The sequence below is a fragment of the Rhincodon typus genome, chromosome 13, assembly GCF_021869965.1.
Source record: "Rhincodon typus isolate 14 chromosome 13, sRhiTyp1.1, whole genome shotgun sequence".
NCBI lineage: Eukaryota > Metazoa > Chordata > Chondrichthyes > Orectolobiformes > Rhincodontidae > Rhincodon > Rhincodon typus.
The window spans coordinates 41,561,082-41,567,197 of NC_063344.1; the positions used below are offsets into that span (position 1 = coordinate 41,561,082).

Here is a 6,116-nt window from a genome sequence, read left to right on the forward strand (position 1 = left end):
TTTTGTTGAGTGGCTGGAAGTGCTGTTTTGCACAAAAAGACCTGCCCTTGTTTATTCTTCCTTGATGGAACTCCTGTACTAAGCACACTGACAAGTAGCCTGAGTATAAAATGATAAAGATGTTTGTTAAGTGTTGTTATTAATTGAAGTTTTGGTTTAAAATGGACACTCAATTTGGGGAATATGTTTTCAGCATTGAAGTTGCAAAGCCAGAAAGGTCAAAACATTTCTAATGGAGACAGAGATCGCATGGTTAGAAACACCATAAGAAATCAATTAGTAGAACTTTACTCTTTTTAGAAAAATAATTAAACTTGGCCATTATGTGTTTCTTGTTCACTAAATAATTACATCTTCGTTTAAAACTTTTCTCAGCTTGACTGGTACCCTTGGTGTCACTTTAAAAGATAGTTCACTCGATCTTGACTCTAGCCAAAGGTTTTAAACTAAATCAAGGCCATTTGTGTTGTTGTCATAAGGAACAGACTTTAACCTGTCTGTTAAAGCATGGCCATCAATATGTAGCTTCAGGACAAAATTCAAAGCACCATACTATGAGTTACTAGACTCGAAACGTTAACTCTCATTTTCTCTCCACAGATGCTGCCAGACCTGCTGAGTTTCTGTTTCAGTATGTTGCTACCTATATTTATCTTGCATTGTGCACCTGGGAGCTACTTTGTTCATTGAATCAACAATGTCATTATTTAAAAACTTGACAGATAGAAATTTACTTAAGCAGGCAATACAAATGTTATCTTCTACAAAACTGAAACATTTTTCCAAACTGAAAAGTTTGTCTAATGAAAAATCAGTGTTAGTAGATGGGATACAAAAATAGTAATCTTATTTCCTTTCTGAAAACACATCAAGCTTAAATTGTTAGTCTTGCATACATAATTGAATTGATATATTATTTATTTTTAATTTATTCTTTCATTGGAAATAGTTGTTGTTAGATCAACTTTTATTGTCCATCCCTACATGACCTTCAGAAGGTCGTGATGAGTTGCCTTCTTGAACTGATGCAGTTCATCTGGTGTAGCCACATGTATAGTGCAGTTAAGGAGGGTGTTCATAGATTTTGACTCCAGTGACAGTGAAGGAAAAATGCTGTAATTCAAAATCAGGATGGTTTGTGACTTAGAAAGTAACTTACAGATGGTGGTATTCCCATGCATTTGCTGTTCTTGTCCTTCTAAGTGGATGAAATTGTAGGTTTGGAAGATGCTGTCAAAGAAGGCTTAATGAGTTACTGTGGTACATTTTGTATTGAGTACACACTTTTTGTGGTGGAAGAGTGAATATTTAAAGAAGTGGATGGGTGCTACTTAAGCTGACTGTTTTGTCCTGAAGAGCGTTGAGCTTCTTGAATATTGTTGGAGCTGCAGTCACCCAGGCAAGTGGAGAATATTCAGTCATACTTTTCACATGTGCCTTGTAGATTGTAGACAGGTTTTGGGGAATCTGGAGATGAGTCACTCACTGCAGAATTCCCCACTTCTGAACTGCCTTTGCAGCCACAGTGATTAAACAGCTGGTCCAGTTCAATTTTTGGTCAATGGTAACGTCCAGGATGTTGATAGTGGGAGATTTACCGATGTTAATGCTGTTGAATGTCATGAGTGATAGTTAAATTCTCATATTTTGATGATGAATATTGCCTGGCACTTGTGTGACACAAATGTTACTTGCCACATCCATAAGACCATAAGACATTGGAGCTGAAATTAGGCTGTTCTGCCTATTAAGTCTGCTCTGCCAATAAGTTTCTCAACCCCATTCTGCTGCTTTCTCCCTGTAACCCTTGATCCCCTTGACAATCAAGAACCTATCTATCTGTCATCCCGAATCTGAACAGTTTTCCAATCTTGCTGCATATGCTAGGGATGTTTCAGTACCTGAGGAGTCACAAATTGTACTGAACATTGTGCAATCAAAAATTCCGAATATCCACACTTCTGACCTTGTGATGGAGAAGAGGTTATTGATGAAATAGCTAAAGATCTTTTGGCTGAGGGCACTATCCCAAGTAAATTTTCATATTAATCTCTTAAGACTGTGAAGTTTGACCTTCAACAATCATCCTCCTTTTTGCTAGGTATGACTCTAGACAGTGGAACGTTTCCATCCTCATTCCTTTTAACTTCAGTTTTATTCAGGCTCTTCATTGCCACAGTAGGTCGCTTGCTGTATTGATGTCAAGTGCTGTCAATCTCACCTCACTGCATTGTAACTCTATGTCATGGAATAACTCTATGTCATGTATCAATTCATATATACCGTCTATCACCACCATTCCGCTACCTCCCTCCCCCTCTCTTTATCGGCAGCTCCCCCTATCCAGTCGTGAAGAAGGGTAATACCTGAAATGTTGACTTCCTCTTTCCTGGCTTGCTGTGTTCTTCCAGCCTCCTGTTTGTCTACCATATATAACATCTGTTCAGTTCTCAACCAGATTGCAGTGCAGAACTGCCCATAGAAGATAGTTCACTTACCACAGGAAATGGACATGCCCGTAGCATCCACTAACTGATCTGATTGCGAGCAATTCATTGACTGTTGAATAACTTAATGTAGGCAATCTGAACAACAGATAGAAAACAGTGTTTTACCTCAGATAACAAAGTGTAGAGCTGGATGAACACAGCAGGCCAAGCAGCATCAGAGGAGCAGGAAGGCAGCTCTGTCTAAGGGCTCTTTAAAAACAGGTCCTGTATAATTGAATTTCATTTACTCAAAATATGAAGGAGATTTTAATTTACAGGGACTTATGAACATCTGCAGATGAATATTGGCTACCTTCCATTGAAGGCATTCTAAGCTGATTTGGCAAAACAAAGAATGAACTGTCATATTCACACTATTGTCTCTCATCCCAGGTTTTCTAATTCAGTTAATTCTGTCTGGTGCCTGAAAATTTTTTAACCCCTATTGGTCTGTGCTGTCTGTTTTCTGACATGTTTTGTTTTATTTCCAATGGCATCAGAATGTCTGTTGCTTTTTATTAAATATTTGCTTTCCTTTGCTTTTTGGTAATTTAAAGCAGTACATGACAATTTTTGCTTTTGTCTTTTTTTTACAGGCTTTTAATTTTTCCTACAATGTTCTTCCTCAGAGTTCATTGTAGACATATCAATCTCTAATTTACTCCCAGTCTGTTCCTCATTTTCTTTATGTCATTTGTTATCTTTCTCTTGGTCCTTTCAGGGTGCGGTGGCCAAGTGGGAAGGTGTTGGTTTTGTAAACCAGAAATGGTGGGTTTGATCCCTTCTCATGTCTTGGATGGCATTGGTTACTAACTTTGGAGCCAAAGTATTCGTCTTTGGCCTTTGGGGCAGCACAGTGGCTCAGTGGTTAGCACTGCTGCCTCACACCGCCAGGGGCCTGGGTTCAATTCCCCTTGGGCAGCTGTCTGTGTGGAGTTTGCACATTCTCCCTATGTCTGCGTGGGTTTCCTCTAAGTGCTCAGGTTTCCTCCCACACTCCAAAGGTGTTCTGGCTAAGTGGATTGGCCATGGTAAATTGCCCATAATGTTCAGGGATGTGTAGATGTGGATTTGGGAAATAGGTCTGGGTGGGATTCTCTGAAGGTCGGTGTGGACTTGATGGGCCAAAGAGTCTGTTTCCACACTTGTGGGGGTTCTATGGATAAACTCTATACACCCTCCCCCCACAGGAGTATGTTACTATTGCATGGTTACATTTGTCTCTATAGGTGAAATCTTATAGTCTGAACAATGTGGGCAATGGCAAGATTTGTGACAGAAAAAGAGAAATGGCCTAACTAGGCCCACCTCAGGAGCATCTTGCTCCGTCTTTTATGCTGTTGACAAGCAGCACGGCATAATTCTTGCTAGCCAGCAGCAAGTTTCAATTAAGAGGGAATTATTAATTGTTAAATACCTTGTTAACAGGCTAACTTGCCTCATCAATATTCATCTTCTTATCTTACCAAATATACCAAACAAGCTGGATGTTGAGAAAACTCAACACGTACCCAGAGTGGTGACCTGCTGATTCAGCTCGCTGCTTGATCCAAAGGACCTCCGTGTTGTGGATAATCAAACTGTCTTTCAGAGGCACAGGCACCAGCCACAGATTCCCCTCGTCCAAGGACAATGACACCAGCTTTTGCCAACCCCTCATGACCATCATGGCACATCTCCGATACATTGGCAGGGCACACTAAAAGCACAGACAAGTATATTGCAAGGATTGGAGGGTTTGAGCTATAGGGAGAGGCTTTTTTTGTTGATGAAAATTGATGATGTTTGAGGGCGTCACTGGCTAGGCCAGCATTTATTGTCCATCCCTAATTGCTCAGAGAGCAGTTAACAGTCATCCACATTGCTATGGGTCTGGAGTCACATGTAGGCTAGACCAGGTAAGAGTGGCAGTTTCCTTCCCTCATGGACACTCATGAACCAGATGGGTTTTTCCAACATTGAAAATGAATTCATGGTCATCATTAGACTCTTAATTCCAGATTTTTTTATTGAATTCAAATTCCACCATGTATCGTGGCGTGATTCGAACCCAAGTCCCCAGAACATTATCTGGGTCTCTGGATTAAGAGTCTAGCAATAATACCACTAAGCCATCACCTCCCTGTGACCTTATAGAGGTTTATAAAACAATGAGGGGTATGGATAGGGTGAATAGCCAAGGTCTTTTTCTCAGGGTAGAGGAGTCCAAAACTATAGAGGGCATAGGTTTAAGGTGAGAGGGCAAAGATTTAAAAGGGCCTTGAGGGGCAGTGTTTTCATGCAGAGAGATGTGTATGGAATAAGCTGCCAGAAATAAAGTGGCGGTAGTGGGTACAATTACAGCATTTAAAAGGCATCCGGATGTGTGCATGCATAGGAAGTGTCTAGAGGGATATGGGCCAAACGCTGGCAAATGGGACTGTATCCGTTCAGGATATCTGATTGGCATGGATGAATTGGACCAAAGGGTTTGTTTTCGTACTATATGACTCTATGACTTGCATTGTAGGGCAAACTGGCAACGAGCATTGAAAGGCTGCAGCAGGGACTCCTTGTGCACAAGGACAAAGACCCAGTTCACAGGTTGGACCAAGTTGCATCTCAGAGCTGCTTACTTCTTCTTCTAGCATTTGCTTACTTAGTGCCAACCTGTATGGTTGCAGCATCCATGTTTAGCCTTGCCATGTCAATTAGTGCATTCATGCAACCAGGCAACTTGCCTTGCTGGTTAACAGTCCTCAGTCAAGGAAGTGTACCTCTTGCGATATGGCAGTATGCTACATGAATCTCCACCTACATCATGTATTTGCAGCTTGTCCAGCAAACCCACTGCATGTGCAATCAGTAGGCAGCCATGTCTCCAAGTCTCAGGGGAATAGGCCTAATCAAAGTCCAACAAGGCATCTGTAGTTAGTGGGTTCTGGCATAGTAAGTCATGGCAGCCTCCAAAACTGCTCCAGGGGATTGGCTTCGGTCAGGTGTCCCGTCAGGGTGATCTTATTGAAGGAGACAGTGCCTCTGCAGGCTGGGGAGTGGGTCACCATCAGTCCTGTGAGCCTATAGTGGCCAATCTGCAGTTTAGGGCTAACATGGTCAGGGAGATGTACAGTTACAGTCAGTGGTCTTGGCACTTCTGATCTGGGGCTGTATAGTTAGGTCACCAAAAAGAAAGGGGGTGGGAAGAAGAGAAATGGAGTCCGCTGCCATGGGAAAGAGACTCAGCAAGCTATTCCTTGGGACTGAGGCAGGCTGTGGGGATGGAGTAATGATAGTTATGAAGGGAGGCAATAATCTGAAATGTACAGTGGTATATGGTAAATCATGAAAGGGTTGGGGGCTCATGAAGAAGGGGCTTCATCTAAAGTCATGTGCATGCTGGTTTCAAAATCTGGGGAGCCAGTGTATTACCACACATGGCATGGTCACCTTGTAAGGCTTGGGAGGAAAGGTGGGCAGGTACAGGCTCATGTACACAAGTTGGGTGGATAATGGGAAGGGCAACCAGGAAGGGGATTTTAAATAGAAAACGAAAGAACCGCAGATGCTGTAAATCAGGAACAAAAACAAAGTTGCTGGAAAAGCTCAGCAGGTCTGGCAGCATCTGTGAAGGAAAGAAACAGAGTTAAC

General features: G+C 41.9%; 1 protein-coding gene across 1 annotated transcript in view; it reads left to right on the forward strand.

The window, feature by feature from the left end:
• lekr1 (leucine, glutamate and lysine rich 1) overlaps positions 1-6,116 on the forward strand; it is a 171,393-nt gene that overhangs the window by 72,116 nt on the left and 93,161 nt on the right. The window lies entirely within an intron of this gene.